Below are 21,273 nucleotides of genomic sequence, written 5' to 3' on the forward strand. Positions count from 1 at the left end.
TTTTACTAAAGGTAAATATAATCTGAGATGTGTATCTGACTAAGGTTAAACGGGAGCTCGCTCAGGCCTTCCACTTGAGTTGGGATGAGGGTTTGCATTTGGATTCGGTGGCAATAAAATCTTGTGAGGTGTCTTGTGCCTGTGGGATTCCTACACACAGGAATATGTCATGGGTTTCCACAAGGTTTTTGTCACCTTGGGCTCAAATATTGCAGAAATAACCCCCGTCAAGGCTGAACCTGATCCTTGGGCCTCATGTGACCATAATGCGAGAGGTACCTCCTAAGCTGCCATGAGGGTATTGGGCTGCCTTCCCACAGCCTCCTGCAGGATAAAACTGCTCTGCTGGGCACTGCTTTCTGTTGTCATCTTAGTCCTCACTCTGTCTGCACAGGTGAAAGCCTTGCAGACAGCCAAAATTACGTTTTGGGTGTGGTTTTTCTCCCTCTTTACTCTTCACTCTTCTGTTCATCTCTGTCTGGGACAGGCGTTGCTGCTGATGGAGACCACAGACCTTGGCGGGGATTAAAACTCAGCCACCTGGAAACACCTAAAAGGACTTGCGATCTCAAGGTTGCACTGCAAACATCAACCGTAAATGAAAGCACCTGAAGATCAATTTAGTCTCCCTGCTCCCAGGCTGTGGCTGGCCTCTGCAATCTACCAAGGAAAAGCCAGGGTTTCTGCAATTCAGTCTCCTTCTCTTCTTTGTATAAAATAACAGTTGCCTTAAATTGTTCTCACCAAAGCCATCAACTGTCCTGTCATGCCAGAGATGAGGGATTTATCTGTAGCTGTAGGAAAACGAGTGAGAAGGTCTCCTGCGTGCACACTGATGTGTTTTGTAACTCCCTTGGTTGACTCGGTGTCAGAGATTTCCCAAAAAACAGCATCCATGGTGTGGAGATGAAGCAATACACAGCAACCAAAATGACTCGTGAGAGCCACGTCACAGCTAGGGGTGGACAACGTCACCCTCTGTGCTTGGAAGTCATCCAAAGGGATGAATAAAAAGTCTTTTCCCATCGCCTGGAGTAGTTTTCCTCATATAGAGGACTGAGAGGGGGAGCAAGTTGGAAACTGGACTTGTTGAAGTGTAACCAGAGTCCTGCCCACGCCTGCTGACACACGACAGACAGGGGCTGCGGGGTGGGGTGCGAGGGACTGGCTGATCCAAGGCTGTTTGTGCATGTGGGGGGTGCTGCAGGTGGAGACGGTGCCTGTTGCGGGATCAGGTGCCATTGGAGTGCTGTCCTGCCACCAGAGAAGCATCTTGCAGTGGGAGACTTCCCACTGTATCGGGAAAGGAAATAGGTGTGCTGAATTTGTCCCTTTACCCCTTTTTTCTATGAAAATGTTGTGAGTTACGATGAAAAGGAGGTACTTACTGAAAAATACCTCCGTACACCTGCAGGTTCCTCCCCTTGGCATGCTGGGCTGCAGGGGGGCTCCTGGGCTCTCTCATTGCAACAGAGTGAACAGACTTTCCAGCCAGAGGATGCAGGGTGGCTGTCGTGGGAGAGGTTACATTATTCCTGAAAGAAAAAAGGTGCAGAGACCCGAGTGACTCCAGTGTATTTGGGTGTTAGGCTCAAAAATACACAGCAACCAGACTTTCAGCAGTGGTAGAGTACAGTGGGGCAATTCTAGCTTGTTGTTCTTGCGTGCGAGGCTTAGAAGCCTGAGTGATTTGCACTGATTCTTCCCAAAGCTGCGACAGGGAGTGACCTTTGGAAGATGTTTCCACCATGATCTGCTCTGATCCTTAGCAGTGTGAGCTTTGAAGGTCGGCACAGATGAAGTTACAGTTTAGTGTGAGGCTGAGTGCTTGGACATGTTTCTTCCTTCTTTTTAAGAGCAATATGTATTTTCTATCCCTTTTTCAAGATAATTGGAAATGTTATTTATAGTCAGTTGTGCACCTCTGTGTATCTTGAGGTCCCACAGCACAGGACTGGGTGGGAAAACCTGAGGGACTGGAAAGAATGGGGAAATGATAGCTGGGAAAAACCCGGGTGCCCAGTCTGCTCCAAAGATCAATCTGAAAGGATTTCAGAGACAGGGTAGCAGACACACAGGGGTTTACGCTGACTGGAGAGATGGGGGAGAACCTGCCTAATTTATCTGCTCTAATTATGGCATAAGAGAGTGAGAATAATTCAGTACTTTTCTTTGTGAACCAAGTTTATTTTTTAACCTTATTCAGCTCAGGAACGTTGCCACAGTAGCAAATATGTGGTGTTAACTGTGGGAGAAGTGAATGTGATCCCTTTCTAAAAGCCACGTGGCTGTACCAGTCCTGAGAAAGCTATGCAGCAGCATCTACACTTCCACAGAGCATAGTCTAGTAGCAATTTGCTTCTTTTCTTTTTTTCTTAAGTATAAATGTATTGCAAACCCCAGGCTCTGATGCCTTTGACATTTTATCCCTGTTTGCTGGCACTCACTTGCCAGCTCTGCAGTTCAATATGCCAACTGCTTTTATTAACCACCAAGACAATTTCCGTTGAGAGACCTGAGGGGCTTTTATTTATCACTGAGCACAAAAATGGATCTTTTTCAACAGTGCTAAGGTAATTTCTGCCCCTACCCCCACCCCACTTTTTTATGCATGTGATATGCACTCGGTAATGTGCTTTCCTCCTAGGAACTTTCTGAGAAAAGTAGGTAGATTTGCTTTTATGTGACGTATAAATATATCCATATTGCACTGAGATATGGATATATACATATATATAGCCCCTTAGGGATTTCGTTTTCTTAGATGCAAAATAACAGATTTACCTCAAACTGCATGCTTTCAAAACTGACTAGGATATTGTGTTATACTTTTCAGGTCTTATAAAGATGCAGATACATTTCACTCTTCACACAAAAATACCCTCATCACAGATTTTGCAAGCTGTTTACTACAATCTGTGTACTACTGTCCGGAGTTTTCTGTCGGTTGTTCTGCTGGATTATGTGCAATAATAAACAGTTATCTGCTCACTGTATCCATGTGGATCTTTGCAGGTCAATCTTCAGCTTTCTTTCAAGGTTGACACATTCACTCCAGTCTTAAATGGGAGTTCATCAACACGTGGTACAGAATTTCGTAGATGGCATCTGGATAGTCTTCAGCTTTTTCCTGGTATCTATTTAAAAATCTTGCATTTGTTGTTGATGGGGGAAACTTTGCAAAGATAAATTTTTTCACTTACTGCTTTTTAGAAGTTTGGTGCCAGGTGTTTGAGGACACCTCCTGCTTTCTGAACAAGCTCTGTGTGCTACCATCGTGCTGGCCCCCGCCAGAGGTTGCACAGGCCCAGGAGGAAGGGCAGCTTGCTGGCCCGAAGTCTGCCCAGGTGATGCCGACAGGTCCCTTCCCTGCCTCCCAACCCAGGGCTGCTGCCAAGTTGCTTCCAAGCTGTGCATCACTGCCTGTTCCTCTAGTGCCACAGCCCTCCTGGGTTTGGAGAGGAGTGATTCTCCCCTGCCTGCGGTCAGTCCTCTCAGCCTCTTCAAACAGCCAAAGTGAGAGGAAAGCCAGGCACAGTGGGCAGGGAAATGGCAGCTGGGGGAAGAGTGATTTATGAGGGAGGACGGGAGAGCAGAGCCTAGCGCCAGCCAGGGGCAGTGGGGCCCAGGGGCCCAAGGAATCCAGAGTAGCCAAAACCTTCAATCCCTTTTCTATTTCTGGAGTACCTCACATGAGCAAAGCCAGCCTGTGCAGAGAGGCTGGCAGGATGCAGGCTCAGCTTCTGTGGGCAGCGGAGTCTCCCCCAGCTTCTGTGGGTATAAGGGGTCTCATGACAGAAGATTTCGTGCTCTGGTAGAGGCTTAAGGAGCTGAGTTTGATGTAATGGTGGCTTTACTCTCCTCTGAGCTTATTTTGCTTCTGCTATGTGAGTAACCAGCAGCATCTCATTCATCCAGTCACTGGGAGGAGGCTGGGGACAGCAGGGTAACTGGAGCCCTTTGCACCTCATAAATCTCAGGCTGATGAATGGAGCATATCTTTGGCCCATGTGCGGCAGAGGCAGCAGGGAGGTAGGTGGGTCTGCTGCTAAAGCGATGACATATTGCTTCAAAAATATTAATAAAGGCAGGACAAAAAGCCTGCCCCTTCCTCAGGGGAGGGGGAACAGCGCTGGGTCTCTGCCTCAGAAGCTGCTGGTTTCAGGGGTAACGTCCCCACCCTGCTTCTGGCCAGGCGTCCCTGGGCAGGCAGGGAGGTGTCTGATACGTGAGAACCAGGATAAAGGCACTAGCCTGATCCTGTGTCCGAAGGGCAGCAGCCTCAGCCTCACCGGTGGGAGGGAAGGTGCAATCTGAGCCCCGGTGTCCTTTGAGAGTGACCTGCCCAGGCGTCCTGGAGACCGGCACGCTGCCCTCCACCGCCCTTGCAGGGCATCGGGGCTCTCGGGAGCAAGCCCTGCTCTTGGCCTGCATCTTCCAACAAGAGGAATGGCCAGAGCTTGGGTGAAGGTGGCCCAGGCAGTGAGGAGGTGCCGGGAAGCTCAGCGGGGTGGCTGTGCTCCTTTCTGGCCCAGGAGCCAGGAACGGGGCTGGCTCTCCACCACCGCCTTTGCTCCAGAACCCTTCCTAGAGGAAGCCAATGTGATGCTGGGAGCATTAATGCACCGGGGAACAGCCACTGTTTAGCAGCTCCAGTGAAACACTGTCACATGCCTGGCCATGGCTTAGTCCCCAAACCTGGCTCTGCAAATTCTGGCTTTCCCCTCCCACCTGGCCAAGCCAAGGGCACACCATGCCCAGCTCTGGGCTGGCAAGGGGCCCTGCAGTGGCCACCCTCTCCTCTCCTCTTCTGCCAGAAACGCTGTCACTGCATGGCTGGAAAAAGTTGCTTTTACTTTATTTCCTCCAAGCAGCCACCCACGCCGTGCCTGTGAGGACAGACAGGATCGGCCAGCACGGGAGAACAACGGGCTTTCACTGGCCATCTCAAAATCATATTAGCACCGGGAGCACACCAGGACCTTCTCCATGAGAGGGGAAAGCTTAAAGGCTTCCTGGCTTGTGCCTTCAGGCATTCCCTTTTGGAGGAGCAGCGAGTGGCCACCAGGCCGCCAGTGCACTGGCAGCATCCCCTGTCTCTATAGAAACGGCACACTGAGCCCAATTCACAAGGTGGTCATAAGAAAAGTCAGCAATTATAAAACACAGACTGTCCTTAATACTTCTGGCCATCACCCATGGCACAGGGGACCTGTGGTGTTGGAGTCACGTCCCCTCCCTCAGTTGATAGCTGGGGAGGTCCCCCTGGTTTGGGGCACAGGCAATGCCAGTGATGTCCTCCCATTGGGGTCTGCATTTAGACCCTGGCAGGGCAGAAACATGCAGAGCTGGCTAACTGCTAACTGAAGGTATTTCCATAAACCAGCACCAGCCCTCCAGGACTGGCAAGCTTGGATCTGCTGTGCATCACAGCATGCTCCCCAGAATGGATGCCTTGGTTTGAAGAGTGCTGAGGAGCAACCTCAGAGAGGAGGCAGGTCGGGGGCAGCACTGGCCAGAGACCCTTCCGGAGGCCTTAGGGAACATGAATTGCAACATAAACAAGTAACTGCTGAGTGATTACATTAACACTGCTGCAGGACTATCCCCCAGGCTTTATTAGCAGCTCCTTAATTGGGGCCTGCTTGAACTAATGAGTTCAAAGCAGCAGCCAGGGGCCAGACCAGATTGAAAGAGACTGTATCTCATTTGTCCCCTAGTGTGTGGTCCACCCTCTTTTGTGGTTCTGAAGTCAGTTGCTCAGCATCTTCTTCAGTGACCAGAGCATTACTAATTTAAAGGTACCACTATTTTAATCCTTGTAATGTGCTCTTTGCAAGATTGTGCTGCAGAGCAGAAGCCAAGCTCTAACAGCCTGCTCTGGTTCCAGGGAGGTGCTGGGTGCCCTTGTAGTCTTTTTGTCTTTTTTTTTTTTTTTTTTTTTTTTTTTTTTCTTTTTAGAGAGAGCTGCAGGTATTTAGTGGGTTACTCCCTAACGTGGCTTTGGGGCAGGCTGGTTCCTGGAGTGCTGGCCAGGACTGTAGGGGAGATGCTCTCACAAAGAGCTATCAGCATGGCCACACTCTCCTATGGTACAGGCTGGTGTGGATGCCCAGTTTCCCCCACGAAAGTACATTTTCCACCACCCAAATCTAGAGAAAAGGTAAGAAAACAACCTGACTGGGACTTAAACTGAAGATTTGTGGAAGTTTATTTAAAATTCTGAGTTTTGTAGGAGTAAATAATCCTTGCTGGGTACACATCTGTGCACTGCATAGAGGCAATTATGCTGTGGCCTCTGTCACCAATGCACCAGGGCCAGCCAGATCCAGGTAAATATACTGAATGTTCTATCTCCTAAAATGCAAGTCTGAATGCTGTGAGCTTCAGCCAGCCTGTGGTTCTTCAGGCCCATAAAGCTTGCTCACCCTGCTTGCACCAGCGCTTCCCCAAGCTGCTGCCACCTCTGTGCAGTGCTCACAAATCCATCCCCTCCCCGCAGGGCTCTGCAGTGGTGCCAGGGTCCCCCTCTCCTGCCAGGGGACTTGTTTGCTTGTAATTGAAGAAAGCAGATGGCATTTTACCAGGTTAACAGGCACTGGAAGGGCAGGGGTTAGAAATAATGAGATTTAATTAAGAAAGTAACAGGCTAGATCAAAATTCAGGAGTGGTTTCGATGTGGTAGATTATTTAGGAGTGATAGATTCTCTGTTTAGTGGCATATTTATAAACTTGAAGCTTACACTCATGCTGTTGAGACTAAATAAATGCTGAAGGTAAAATACAGCTTCAGATTTTATGAGCAAGGTGGAGTGTTTCAGGGTACCATGTAATCCAGGCTGAAGACTGAAGGGCGCCCTTTCATTTCATCTAAGGAATTAAGGTTTTTATTCAGACTCTGGATATCCAGAGGAAGTTACAGGGATGAGTTATTTCTTTTAATTCCTTTCTGCTAGTGATTTATTTCCTGACAGCACACAGCTGCCTGTCTTTTCAACCAGCTTCTCCTTACCAAGCTGAGTGCTGACCTTCTGCCTCCACTTCCACCTAAAACCCTCTCGACTTGTCCTCATACATGCTGGGGGAGGGAGCAGGAGCTCATTCCTCATCTACGGAGTTTAATGCTCTGGTGCGTTTGCCGGAGATCTTGTGGTACTGGGGGAATTTATCTGCCAATTACTTCTCAAAAAAATAACAAGGGTCATGCAGTACTTGGCAGATTAGGGGAGAAGAGGACCGGGTTTTAATTGAATCCCAAGTATGTTGAACAAAAAGTTCAGAACTATCAATTAGCTGTTGGCTATAAATAAGAGAATAGCGCTTTTAAGATGTCTCTGTCTGGGGGGAGAAAAGCATGAAGGGGAACAGTGAAGGCTGGAAAAGTGATGGGGAGGTGGAAAAGATCCTGATGGAGATGTTTCAGAGTTGAGCTACTACTTGGGTTTGCAGAGATCGAGGTCGTCTGTCGAACTGCACGTCCCATGCCTGGGAAATGTTTTAGGTCATGCAGGTGGGGTTTAGAGCTCAGACAGTAAATCCTCTTCCCACGTGGCCTCAGGGCAAAGTGGGCTCCCCTGTGTTCTCTGCACCTGCATCCCCAGGGGGAAGGGCTGGGTGACACAGGACAGCCTGCTCCCGAGGAGATGCTCCTGTGCTGGAGGCCCTGGGGAGACACCATCCTCCATAGCCCCAGGGGCAGCTGGGCTGTGCTGCCATGATCTAGCTACTGTACCAAAGCAAACAGCACTGGGATGCAGAGTCCAGCTCTTCCTCCTCTCCAACCCCACTGTGCTTGCAGGGTGTTACCAATTTACTGCGCTGCTAAGAAAGGTTAATTTTCTCCTCCCTCCCTTGCCATCATCCATCCCTTTATAGCAGTTGGCTGGAGTGCAGGGAGTGAAAGGATGGGATGGAATGGGATGGGATGGGATGGGATGTGATGCGATGCGATGCTGCTCGCTGTATGTCTCTGGCTCTTGGGGCTGGTGGGGGTGTGTGCACCCAAAGGTGCCTGCGTGCTCAGGACCTTGTGCCCCAGGCAGCTGCAAGCCACAGTTGTCTGTGAAGATGAAGAAAATTAATTCCTGTGCTGGCTAGACAGGGCATGGAGTGGCTTAAGGGGAAGAAGCTGTTATGTTCTGAGTAGGTAAATGTGATGCACTGGAAGAAGGACTCATTAGCACAGGAGCCCAGCTTAGCTCTGGACTATGCAGTGAGTTGTTGCTGTTAGCCTCAACCCAGCCCATGTAGGGACTGACACATCCAGACCTCAGCCCTGGATTTTGCTACATTCAGGGGAGCAGCAGCCGCCCCAGGGCTCCCTTTCCCCCTCCTATGCCTTACCTGTGTGTTACTTTGAGGCACCCTGATCCTTACTGCTCTGGTTTGTCTGCAGATGCTTTTATCAATGGCTTGTTGCGAGCTGCTAAGGAAAAATCCATTCTAAGGGAAGTTGGGGGCGGGGGCGGGGGGCAGGGGGGGTGAGAGGTCTGTGCTAGAGAAAAGATTATTACAAGCAAACTGTTTAATTTCCTAGTTTCTTTTGCTAAGTGGAACAATTTTCTCACATCACAACAAAAATGCTTCCATTTTCTTCAAGAAGCAAATCCCAAATTTCAGTGCAGAACTTCCTTAATAATGATAAAGAACTTAGTTCCTAAATTACCAGTATACGTATTCATGACACAAAAGTGGCATGAACCCTTAAATTCCAAACACAAGCTCTTCAAATAATTGCTAAAACCAGTATTCTCTCCCCTCATCCTTAGGTTATTTTGGGGTCAAAGTAGATAGTTTTTTTAACTCATAATATAATAATCATACCTGCAAAGCCACCCTGTACCACAATGAAATAGGTCCCGGAAAGTTCCTGGCACATCAGTGGGAGAGAGGTTGTGTTCTGACTGCCCAGGGAACTGATTTCCCGTAGATGCAGAACATCTTGTGCTCTTAAAAATATCACATGGATATTTCTTGAGTGGATGCAAAATTCTAGGATCATTAAACAGTATAGCTGGGCAAAAATAGTGCTGACCAGTGAGGCCATATTGGCTGTTCTAAGAATTTTTTAGTCACTTGAGGGTTACTGGTGGCTGACACTTGTTTTATTTGGGAAGAGCCTTAGTGTTTGGCTTGTGTAATCTTTTTTTATTTTACTCCTAGACCAGATAGTCTCTTCCAAGTCTGTAGCAAGTGTCCTTGGGCTGGTTTCTTGGATGTCACAAGTTATCAATATCCTCTTTGCTCACAAGATGATAGCAGCGATAAGCATTGTTATTATCTTTGTATCATTAATCAATGTGTTGCTTCCCACAAAGCATGTGATGCACTTTCACAAATTATTCTCAGGAAATACAAGAATTGCTTCACCTGCCATTGAAGTGCCATTGTCGCTGGGATGGAGAGCAACGCTGCTCGATGGCATGCAGCTACATCACACCGGGACTTACAGGACAAGGCTATGGTATCCAGCTGAAGCAACTAGAGGAATCTGGACAGAAAAGGTACAGTTATCCAGAAGAAGCTTAAACCACAGCGTGGAAAGTTATACTGTTACCATAGGGAACACTCATTATTAGTTTGTTCATTTTTCTGTAACAAATTCAACTGGTCTGGACCTTGGGTTTATGTGCCACCAGCACTGCAATATTTCCAGAAGTGAGAGGTGAGGTTGGTGACACCCAGCTTCAGTTATTCCTAACATAGGAGTCTCCACCTGAAAGAGTCCATTTACAGTCAAAGGACAGAAATAGTCACATCTCAGGAGGCGTTCGTCTCCTCAGTAGGTGTGTGCATTCCTCAGAGGACTGCGCTGAGATGAGAGATGCGCTTCCTCGAAGTGTCTAGTTGTCCCATTGAACTCTGAAGGGACTCTAGAGGAGCAGCTCACATAGGGTGTCTGTTATAGGCATGTAAATTTGGGTAGGTGAATCTCACCCTATAAGAAAACTGGTCCAGCAGAAAGAGGGTTTTTTTCCCTAAATGCCCTTCCTCTCAGTGCTCTGGCCCAACTCAACAGACAGTTGCACTGGCACGTAACACAGAACGGCATTGCATTGCTGTATTTAAGTACAGATTCTTTAAAGATGCTAAACATTAACTTGTAACTAACATTTCACCAAACAAGAATAAATTAGAGCTAAGGAAAAGCAAATTAATTTGCCTGTAAGAATCTGTTTTGTTAAATGCCCTGGAGAGGTATTAAATTAAGCTTGCTGCAATGCCAAAGCAATTTCTGTTGGCTGTTTCCCAACACAGTGCATGCGGCCACATAGCTCGCACTGCCTGCACTTTTTTCAGGGTCCCAGGATTTATTTGGCAGGCTTGTTCTTCTTTACAGGCACAGGGAGACTGTTCAGTACTTCTTGTTTGGTGAGGTTGTGACTGGAGCTGTCATGGGAATAGTCCTTCACAATGCTGTAGTACACCGGGACGGTGTACAGTGCGGGGTTCTCAGCACTATTCTCTTTGCACTTGCATAACTTCCTAAAGGCAGCCCTGAGCTTCTGTGACATGAGGTTGTAGATGATGGGGTTGATGGCGCTGTTCAGATAGATGCACGTGTGGCAGAAGAGAAGGAACCAGATGTTCAGATACGGGAGGGTCCACGAAGGAGTTCACCACCACCAGTGTGCAATAAGGCATCCACAGAAGGGCAAAGAGGACCACCACGACAGCCAGCATTTTGGTCACCTTGTCGGTGGTGATATGCAAAAAAAGAAAGTCAGATGATGTTAAATTTCCAGTAGGGGTTTCCTACCTGGAAAAATGGTGCAGACAGCTAATTTAGTCTACATATCACTTCTATCTCTCTTTAAGCATTTCAAATAGGCACCCAAACCATGAGGCTATTCCTCTCCGAATCTGTTTTGTTCATTAAATAATCTTGCATAAATAAAACCCTTAAATGAGAGGTTTTCACCTAGCATTGAAAAAAGCCTTTAAAACTCTTTAGGACAAGCATCCACCAACCTGGAAATGGTCTGGGATAATCATGGGAATTTCTGTACCAGAAAGAAAATTTGAAAATTGTACATAGCAATAAATTAATGGGAAAACAAAGTGCAAAAGCAGGGACCTAAGTTTTGGGGGTGCCATGGAATATAGCTCAGCTCCTTGTCTGGGATGTCCTGGTTACCTACTTCAGCTATATTGTTCCAGGGAATAGGCTCCACGTATAGAGCAGCACTGGGAGCAGAGGAGACCGTCTGAAGTCTTACACAAAGTCCTGCTTATGCTGATATGGGAGTTACTTGGCTAATTGGTATAGGTTATTTTAATTTGCAGCACACTAGGGAAGTACTGCATTAACATATTAGGAAGAAGAAGTTATTGAGAATTCAGAAGTGAGCAGTAATTGCCCTCAGCGTGACTCAAGCTTGTTTAAGAAAATGGTTTTTTGTACTGAAACTCTAGTGATCTTAATAATTTCAACAGCTATTTCTGGTAGGTGACAATCATCCTCCAGTTAATATTTACAGAATACATATGTCCCCAAGGAGGAAAGTATGAGTAAACACTGATGCCACACGCATATTAAGGCAGTGGCATTTCAAATGCCAGAAGGGGAGTTGTGCAATGGCTCCAGTTCTCGATATGGAAATAAGCACTTAGATCACATTTACAGTCTCTCAGCTTTTCTTGGAGTGGGTTTTTTTGTTTATTTTTTACTTTGTCACAAGCAACTGTGCCTTCCTGTAATGCTGTGAGTAGAAATCAGAGGTGGTTGGTAGTGGCAACAAAAGTTGCTGTACAAGTAAGGCACTATTATCAAGCTGAGGCCAAAATAGAAGTGTTTTGCTGTGTGTGGTTTAATGAGAATGTGAGGACACTTCCCAGAATAAGATCTTGCAGTGATACGGTGAGTGCTGAGGCTGTTGCTAAGACTGCAGCATGTTTGCTGCAGCAGTTTGTTGCCCTTTGGGAAAGATAGGAGAGATTGTACAAGTTGTGTCCATAAGATGTAGCTTTTCAATGCCTTTTACAAGGGCTGGCTGGGAAGAGCAAGAGCCATCTCACAAGCTTTTGGTTTCAAGCCACTATATCTAGTAATGTGTGCAACTGCTAGGGTGATAATCTGGTTTATAGAAATATTCCTGAACAGATAGGCTGGGAGTAGACAGCAGTTGCTTGGCACATAGCTGACGATGATCAAAATCTCTGTGTACCAGCATGGTTGTGGCTGCTGCTGAGGCTGGCAGGGCAAGCCAGGCTCGGCCACCCCTTGCCGAGGGAAGGAGCATCCCGACAGCAGTGGTGAGACCATATTGCTGTGGTCTGCACTGCAAGACCTGGGAACAGAGAGCTCCCAATACCAGATCGGCCCACGAAGGAGCAGATTTTACTTCAACACCGTATGCCACGTGAGCAGTGCCTGTGGACGAGATCCTGCTCTCTACTGTTCTAAGCATCTTTACAGCAAATGGACATGGCAGCTGTGGAGTGTTCAGCCTGCCTGCTGCCTTCCACAGGCCCAAATTTTTTTTTTTTTGAAGGGTTGCTTTTGCCATATTTTTGATTTATCTGAGGTTTTATTTCCTGAGAACCTGAATGAAGTTGATCTGAACAAAACTGTGCTAATAGCTGAAACCCCACAGCAAAATGCAACCAGCTCCTCAGTTTAAGTGATCCTAAGGACAATTTCAGTCAGAATTTAATTCCACTCTACTAAGCAGTTTATTCCTCCTGAGAGAAGAGGGCAGGCTCTATGCGTTTCCATCCCATGCAGAGACTGAACATGTCCCTGTCCTGCCTGGAAGGGTCCATGTTAAAGAGCTCTCTTGGGAGTAAGGTTGTGGGCGAGTCTTTCCATCAGCTTCAGCAGTCCTAGGCAGGCAAAATATGTCCTGGGAAAGTGAAATAGCACACCTCTTCACATCCTCACTGAGACACAAGCACTCCTGCTCAGCAGGTGTCTCAGTTAAACCCCTTGGGGCCAGGAAGAATAAATCCCTGAGGTTATATACCCTCAGCTCTGCTCTCTGGCAGGTGTCTCTTCTGGCAGGGAGGTTTCTGTATCGCTGAAATGTCTCCTTTAAAGCTAACGCATTAATTAATACTGCTCATGTGCTGTCTCCTGAGTCTGAAACATCTTTGGCTTTTCAACTGTTGTAACTCTGTGCCTTGCTCTACTGTTCAGGAACCCAAGATGTTTGTGAAGAGTGATCTGAACTCTGCACCGGAGTGACAACATGGGGGGAGTGTATCCTAATAAGGCTGAAAATTAAGTTCATTCCAGTCCTTTCTGAGACTGAAAGAAATGTAGTCTGGAAAAGAACCAGTGATTCATCTGCTTTTTAACCATAACTGCCCCTGCTTTTTGGCTGGTTATTGTGGAAATGCCGGCAGTGCCAGTGAGTGCTCGCCCAGCTCCCAACACCTCCCTCCAGAGTGCAGAAGACCACAAGGTGCTGTCATCCAAAGAGCTCGTCCTGCTACATGTCCTACAGCCCTGCAAAAAAGCTGCCTTTGTCCTGGGAGAGGAAACCGGCTGGAAACAGCACCACGAGGATTTATTACGTCTGCCTCACTGAACGCCTTCAGTGCTCCCCAAGGATGCTGCATCCAGACCACAAGCTGGGACAAGGCAGCCCTGCCCTGAGCTCACTGGAAGACTGAGACTTGCCTTTTAAAGCCAACCGTCCGTACAGACCATGTTCTCCTGGGTACGACTTTAACAACATTGTGTCAGCACAGGATGTCTCCTTTGGATGAAACCTAACAATCTATCCCAAACTCACTCTCCTATTGTGGGGAGTCTCCTATTCTTTCCCATTGTGGGGAAAGAAATCTCTGGTGTTGTCTGCAAGCATGGCTGAAACCTGTCTCCATGTCTTTCTGCATTCTGCCTGGCTGAGGTGAGTTACTGTAGCCCACTTGAGGTGCTCTGAACTTACTTCTGGTGCTCATGTGAAAAATGAATCGGCACTGAGGAGAATTTGGGACTTGTATCCCTAACTGGAGTAGTCCTGAATTATGGCCTCCTGGAAAAAAAAAAACAAAAAACAAAAAACAAAAAAACCAAAACAATAACAAAAAACAAAAAAAAAACCAACCAACAAAACCACCTGTATGAAAAAAAGCACTGGAGCTTTGCTGTAGCCTCAAAGCATCCCTTGGGGAAGCACCAGCTCAGGGACAATAATTTTTCCAGCAAGTGTTTTGCAACAACTCTATTGTACATAGTGTGTGCACACAACAGCTGTAAAGGAGCAAGATGAGTTTGTAGACAGAAGGGGATTTTCTACCGGAACAGTTGATATTTAGTTGAAAACCACTTTTGAGCATGTAAAGGCAGTGTTGTTGCTGGATGCCCAAGGATATCTGCTGTACAGGCTGCTGACTACATCCCAGGTCCCTGTGCCAAAGCTAAGGGGCAGCTCATCTTCCACCTCCACAGGCCAAGCCCAGTGTAACTCAGAGCAAACCCACTGTGAGCATCCCTCTTGCTCCATACAAGACGATCGGCATCCTGCATCCCCGCGCAGCTCTTCCAACCCACCGGCTCTCGCAGCGCTGTGTCCAGCCTCTGCCCCTGTCCGGGAAGTCACAGACGCTTCTCCCCAGCTGGTCACACACACACCCCCCCTTATCCCAGCACCCCCGCCCTGAGCTGCAGCATCCTCTTGTAGGAATCCCGCTCCCTCTAGTGGTCCCTCTCCAGCTGGTGAAATACGTGCATGGAGGCGGCTGGTGGTATCTGTGGCCTTTTCTTCTATAGGTGATAAATACAGCAAAACTCACGCCTTGGGTCGTCCTGCTCTGGACTGACGTGTTTTAAAGGCACCAGTGAGGAACAGCAGCATCTTCATACTCCGAAAAGCAAGCAGTGCAGTGCTGGGGCTGTGCAGGAGCACATCCACAGCAAAACACACCCAGCCATCCAGGCTTTTTGGAGTCAAGGCAGAAAAATGGGCATTTCTGGGGTAGCTCCTTTGGACATCTCCCAGGGGACTCTGGGCGCAGGACCTGGAAGGGCCAGTTCCTCTACAAAGAGAGGCCAGAGGAGAAATGCTGACATGGGTGCCTGTAGCCTGGGCAGAGAAATGCCCTGACCTACACACAAGCCTGTCCTCCCACCCTGCTCTGCTCTCCAGGCTGACAGATCCTCCAGGAGCCAAACCACCCTCTCCTACCAATGGTCTGTGATGGGAATCTGGCAAATCGTGTGCTATCGCCCAGCAAACTCAAAGGTGTTTGCAGGGTTGGGGTTCCCACTTCACCACATGGCTGGGACACGACCTGCTGTCTGCAGGCTCTCGTGGAGCTCTTGCTGCACGTGTGAAGCCTGTCAGACAGCAACACTATTGCAGTTTTGGACCAGAATTGCAAGCATGATTTCTAATGGTGTCTTTAATAGTTTAGTCTACATGGCAATTACACTTTAAAGAAGATGCACCCTTGCGTCAGTCTTCCCCACTGATAGCACACACATCAGCTTCACAGCCTCCTCATCACCCTGTCAGTTTGGAGACCACCAGCATTCGTTATTAGAGCAGTTGCCAATGCTGTGTCATCACTTCTGATGCCAAAGGCCCCATGGAGACTCCTGGTGACATTTTCAAGGGCTGTCAGCACTTCTCAGGAGGCATTACCTGTCAGACTGCCCTTTCACCCTGGTCACAGGTGATTAATGAACAAGGAAACCTGCTTATGAGCTCTTCAGCCAGCATCAGGTATGACAAAGCAGTGTCCACTGCTCTGAGTTGAGCTTCATCTGTGTTTCTTCTTTTTTTTGAGTTTCCTCTGGTTTTGAGAACAGTGATGCCATGGCTATCAGAAAATCAGAGAGGAAACTTGTCTTCTGGCAAAGACAACACAGGACACCAGTGTCCAGGCTGCTCCCTTTTAGGGCTCATACCTGTCAACTGCACAGGGGCTTTTTGCCATTGATTTTCTTGGAGGAGAACCTTACCTGGAGAAGACCACCTGGGTGCCTTCTGTGCCTCTCTCCCAACTTTGCTAAAACCAAACTGGTGGGGTGTCCCCAACCAGCTTGAGATCTGGATGCTGGGGGACCATAGCCCCCCCAGGCTCTGCTTTACCCCTTCACATGGGCACATGCACCTCTGTCTCCATCGCCCACATGTCCCATGGTGGGGTCCCACTGGCCATGGGAATGCTCTCCTCCACACTCACTTTTAAGCTCCTTCCTCTATGCAGCACCTCCACCTGCCAGCTCTGCTGGCATGAATGGATTCAGCTACCTTCTATCTCACATTAAAATCCCTTTCTTAATGATCTGCCAATTCCCCAGCGCTCGGTCCACACTTCTCCTTGGCTCTCACTTCACTGTCACCCTGGGGTCCTGCACGCTGCAGCATCTCCCTGAAAATATCATTCTTGTGGCCCTGGCTGCCCATGCTTAGGGAGACAAACCAAAGGCAGAAGCCAGTGCTGAGCCCTTGGGCCTCAGGGAGGCCTCTTTCCTCCCTGGGTCATTGAGGTCTTGGATTTCCTCATAACTAGATGCAGAATCATGACTCACTGCAGCTTCTGCTCCTCAATCCATTGCACCACCAGTAAAAACTTCTGGCTGCATTTCAGGGAGAGCTCAGGTGGATTCTCTGACAAGACCTGCATTTGTTATGCTCCAAGCACTCCTGTTCATGCTGCCTGAAATTCTTGTCAACATAGCTGTATGGTTTTACTTGCCTTTGGTGCACAGATAACTTATTTCTGCACTGAGCATCCAGCAGATCAACCCTTCAGCAATGAATCAAAGTTGAACATATAGATCCTGGGTTTTCCCCCTCTGACTCTATAGACAGCTGTATAAAATCCCTTATGACTACATGCAAAATGAAGCAATCATGTCCTGTGTCATATCCAACCTGTGAAAGACATTTACGGAAAAACCTGGACTGCAGCAACCTCTGGGGCACAGCACTGCATCCCTTTGCCAGCCACCCACCCCTGTGCCAGCTACCGAGCCCACATGCCACTGATGGCACAGCTGGGGTTCCTTCATCACTCGCAGCACAGCTTGCTTTGAAGATCTGCCGGTAGACAATCAGAAGGAAGCATTCAACAAACCATAGCTGGAAGCCCTGCAAAACTGCTTTACAGTTTAAAACCTCTGTGCCATCTTTATTCCTTGCGATGGCAGCTCTGTGATGTCAGGCCAGCCAGGGGATGGCTGGTGTAACAGAAAAGAGAGCACAAGATGTTTCCAGGAGCTGGAGCACCCTTCATCCAGCCCCATCAGCCACTTGTCCTAATGATGCTGGAGCACACTGTGTGCGGCACGGCCACTCCATGGCACAGTGCCGCGGGGGGAGCTGCACAGCCACCACAGCGGCTGCTCTGGATGGAAGGAAAGGTCCATCAACCTGCACCTTCAGATACTGCCTTGTAGTATCTAGAGACCTAACTGCTGAAACCCCTGCCCAAGGCTCCTGCAGCAGCCAGCGGCCCTGGGAGAATAGACAAGTACTTTTACAGAACTCAGGACTTGCTTTAAACCTTTCTGTGCTGGAGCAAAGGGTAGAAAAAGCTGAACTGGAATTGGTTCATGAAGAAATACACGTTCTCTGGGCTGTTCACTTCCCCTCCGTGACTCTGAATCATCTCTCCTGGGGAATGGAGATTCCTGTGCAAGTCAGGCAACGAGATATTAACTTGGAAACACAAGGACTTTAGGACAGGCTGAAGCCTATTTCAGGCTGTCTGGAAATCACAACAAAAGTGGTTTCAAGAGCTCAAGCCAAACTCCCAGATTCAGCCCTTTTCTTTAAAATAGCCCATGCCTCCACTTATTCAAAGTTTGAATCTGGAATGGGATGGTCCCCCGCAAACAGCCAGCTAGCATGCAAGTGTCCCATGTCTAGATACTGACCTGTCCAAACAGAAGGGGCAAGAGACAATGATTGTCCACGTGGACAGAGAAAGAGGAGGAATGAGGATCGAAGGAGGTGGGAGGAGAAGGAGATGGGGAGCGAGCAGGCAGCAGAATGACAGAGGAATCACTGAGAGGCAAACACCCTGCTGTGACAGCGAGGTGCCTTCCCCAGCTGCAGGGACCGGCAGTCTGCAGCTGGGGCTGGGCTCGGAGGGCAGGTGTCATGCCCGTTCTCCTTTCCCTTTGCTCCTCTAAATCTGAGGTCACCTCCCCAGGACCCTGTCTGGAAGGCAAGTTCCGCTGGCATAATGTGACCCAGCACTCGCCTCCTTGGGGAGGCAATCAGTAATTAATTAGCCAACAAACATCCCTCCTCTCTTGCCTCTCCCAGTTGATCCTGGAGCCCTGTCCTCCTCTGCCAAGCCCAGCCAAAGCAGAGGGGAGCCCATCTGTACTGCCAGACCCCAGCCACGCTTAGGGGGGCTTCTGTGCAGCACCCCAACTCCCTCCACTCCCCTCACTAAGGGAAGAAAACTAGTGGGGCGCTCCATCCCCTGCCAGATTGCCCCTCAAAGCACTGAGCCCCTGACAGCGCTGCCTGCAGCCCAGCGTGCCCCAGCCCAGTGGGGACCCCCTACCTGCTTGCCCCCTTGTTGCCCCGGCAGGAGAGCTTGAGGGAGATGCCCTGGTGCATGGAGCCCAGGCAGGAGTGCTGTGGGGTGGCAGGCAGGGGGCTCATGAAGAGGACGCGGGCAATGGGGCCGTAGAGGATAGTTGCCAGTCCCAATGGGATGATGTAGAAGACAGCAAAATCCAAGAAGTAAATGGGCATGTAAAGGCTTCTGGAGACCCGGTAGCCACAGCTGACCTGTGCCCCGTCCGAGAAGTTGACCTGGGTCGTATCCACCAGGAAGAACCACGTGAGGCAATAGAGGGAGGTGAAGAGCCACAGCGAGGAGATGATGTGCTTGGCGTGGGACACGGTGCACAGGAGCTGCGCTTTGATGGCGTGACAGCTCGCGATGTAGCGCTCCACCATGAAGGCAGCGATGGACCAGGTGGAGATGTTGATGCCCAAGTACTGCAAATAGGTGATGCAGAGGCAGCCGGCATAGCCGTACACCCAAGAAGCCACCACTTCCGAGATGTTGGGCAGCCCGGCCGCCAGCAGCACGACGAGGTCGGCCACCGCCAGGCTCACCAGCTAGCAGTTGGTGGGGGTCACCATGTGCTTGGTGCGCACCACCACCAGCACCATCATGACGTTGCCCGCGACGCCCACCCCGCAGATGAGCAGCACCAGCAGGATGGTGACCACCTGCAGCTCCAGAGGCTGCCGGGGCATCCTGCCCAGGCTCTGGTTGCCGCTGCCGCCCAGCGCGGCTCCCGGGCTGACCGAGCCGTTCTCCAGCGCCCCCCCCCCCGCCCCCCCCCCGCCCTTCCTTTCCCGGCGGAGCTCCGCGCACCGTGCTGCGGGGAGCGCGGGGGCCGCCAGCCAAGAGCCGCCCCCTGCCCCGGCGCCCCCGCCCCGCCTCCTCCCTCCCCTTTTTTGCCGTGATTCACCCCAAGTCCTGCAGCCGACCGGCTCCTTGCACACACACCCCCGCAGCCGCCCCCGCCCAGCAGCCGCCGAGAGGGGCGGGAGCGGCCGGGACCACCCCAGTACCCGGGACCCCCAGGACCCCCCAGCCTCAGGAACGACCCGGGACCGCCTAGGATCCACAGGTCCGGGGACTCTCCAGGACCTCCCGCAGCCGCCGGGACCCTCGGAAAACACCAGGACCTCCCGCGACCACCTCAGGGCTATCCCAGCCGCCGGGACCCCCCCAGCCGCCTCCCGCCGGCATCCCCCACCTGCGCCCGCCGGGTCCTAGCGCACCGCTGAGCTGAAGGGGAGGAGGAGGAGGCCAGACAGGGAGCGGAGGTAGCAGGTTGGAGACCCCGGCTGGAGAGGCGCAGGGGGCTGGGAGCACCCCAGCAGCGAGGGGGTCCGTCCCGGGACACGGGGCTCCGGGTGCCTTGTGGCCCCAGCCGAGCCACCGGCTGCACCGTGCCCCCGGGCAGGGAGAGCTGGGGATGAGGGATCCTTTCCTCCTCATCCTCAGGAGGATGGAGCAGGGCGATGCCACCGACACCCATGGTCTTTCCTGCTTCCCTTGGCTGGGGCAGAGGGGTGCCTGTCCTGGGGGTCGATACACACGGGGTAGTGACACTCTCGTGCTGCCTTTCCTGCAGCCACCCCATCCCAAACAAGCACCTCGCTGCGCTTCTTGGGGCAAAGGCTTACCCAGACCTGGGCTGGGAGATCCCGTGGCTTCCCAAGGACGAGGCTGGGATATCTGGTATCTCCCTGCGGGTCAGGCTGGCAGAGCCAGTATCTCCCTGATGGGTCAGCAGTAGCCAGGATCTGCTGCCAGCTCCATGCTTGCTCCCGACACCTCCACAGTCTGTCAGAAAATGCATTTTGAAATTGAAAGCAATGGTGTTCGCAGAGATAAAATGCTAAGGGTCCCCTAACCTGCGGAGAGAGGATGAAAGGACAATGGTAAAACTTTATTATTAATTAGATTTCAATTAAAGGCAGAGGCATCCCATTAATCCCAGACACTGAGGTGCATATCCAAAATGTGAAGGATCATCCTGATGCTGGGTGGTCCAAGCCTAGTCTAGCTCCACAGGCAAATTTCTCAGCCTGGGCCGTACAAACCTGGGTGGATAAAATGCCTTTTGCCTCAGCCATGGAGCAGCAGCGTGTCCTCAGGCTCTGCCTTGCTGTGGCAAACAGTATTTTCCCCTGTTCTTTGGGAAACCATATGACTCCGTTTGGCTCCACAGAGGACAATTGCTCTAGTATTTAACTCCCTCCCACGACTTTTCATTCACCTGTGGGTCAGTTATAAAGGACAAATATTCTCTTCTTCTCTTTCCAGTTGCTTTCCTTAGGGCTCCACTGGCAGCCTGCACCTCAGCCCAGCAGCAGAGCCGCTGTTCCAGGCAGGCAAAGACCTTATTCCTGGCACATCCCTGGCAGCAAAACACGGGTGGGTGAGCTGCCAGTGGGGGGGCACCGTGTGTGGGAGGGGAGAAGGCACAAACCCTGTGTAAACATCCTGAGGGGGAACTTAGGGTTCATCTGCTTCCTCAAACCCATTCCAGGAACAAGCTTTGCGGGACCGGGAAACAAAACTAAAACCAGCTCCCACAGAGGCTGGAGAAAGTTTTGGTTTGGTTTAAACCTGCAACATTGTGTAGGATTGCTGTGGACAATTATTTCCCTCAACGTTTTGTTTTGCGGCACTGACAGTCCAGTAGTTATTAGCACAGAGGTAACAACAGCATTAAATCGCCTGGCTGAAGCAGCTCCTCCTGCCCCAGTCCCCGAGGTAACCGGCATGTCCATCGCAAGGCTGGGGCTGGGGGGGGGGGGGGCTTTA

The 21,273-nt window shown here is 50.2% G+C and overlaps 1 protein-coding gene and 1 pseudogene across 1 annotated transcript in view; one reads left to right on the forward strand and one right to left on the reverse strand.

The window, feature by feature from the left end:
- Positions 1-2,982, forward strand: part of JPH2 (junctophilin 2) — a 34,314-nt gene extending 31,332 nt beyond the window's left edge. The window contains exon 6 of the mRNA XM_056354919.1: positions 488-2,982. The gene's annotated coding sequence lies outside the window, so the exon portion shown is untranslated. The remainder of the gene's footprint in view (positions 1-487) is intronic.
- A 5,650-nt stretch (positions 2,983-8,632) lies between these two features.
- Positions 8,633-19,226, reverse strand: LOC130156587 (thyrotropin-releasing hormone receptor-like; annotated as a pseudogene).
- Between the last annotated feature and the right edge of the window lie 2,047 nt (positions 19,227-21,273).

This window comes from Falco biarmicus, chromosome 10 (assembly GCF_023638135.1).
Source record: "Falco biarmicus isolate bFalBia1 chromosome 10, bFalBia1.pri, whole genome shotgun sequence".
Classification (NCBI taxonomy): Eukaryota; Metazoa; Chordata; class Aves; order Falconiformes; family Falconidae; genus Falco; species Falco biarmicus.